Source organism: Neopelma chrysocephalum, unplaced genomic scaffold, assembly GCF_003984885.1.
Source record: "Neopelma chrysocephalum unplaced genomic scaffold, ASM398488v2 Primary Assembly neopelma1_100, whole genome shotgun sequence".
Taxonomy (NCBI): Eukaryota; Metazoa; Chordata; class Aves; order Passeriformes; family Pipridae; genus Neopelma; species Neopelma chrysocephalum.
In genome coordinates, this window is record NW_020897763.1 from 4,044,747 (window position 1) to 4,045,074 (window position 328).

Sequence of the window (328 nt, forward strand, 5' to 3'; positions counted from 1 at the left end):
CCCGGGGGGTTCGGTGGGACCGGGGGCGCGGGGGGAGCCGCGGCAGAGCCCCTTGGGCCGGTGTGCCTCCGGCGGGCCAGGAGGGGAGGGCGGCTGTCTGTCTGTCTGTCTGTCTGTTCGGAGCGGGCACTGCCAGGGCTGGCGCTGCCCAGAGGTGGCCTGTTGCCCCGGGACCGAAGCGCGGCTGTGCGGGCGCTCCGACTGGTGTGACTGGGGAGCTGTGGTGCGGCTGGAGGGTTCTGGGTGCAGCCCAGGACGGGCGCGGGTCCCGCGGTGGGTGTTGGGTGAGGTGTCCAGGCCCTGCTGGGACACCCTCCCGGTGGTCCCC

General features: G+C 75.0%; 1 protein-coding gene across 4 annotated transcripts in view; it reads left to right on the top strand.

Moving 5' to 3' along the window:
- ANKS1A (ankyrin repeat and sterile alpha motif domain containing 1A) overlaps nt 1-328 on the top strand; it is a 77,977-nt gene that overhangs the window by 1,261 nt on the left and 76,388 nt on the right. The window lies entirely within an intron of this gene.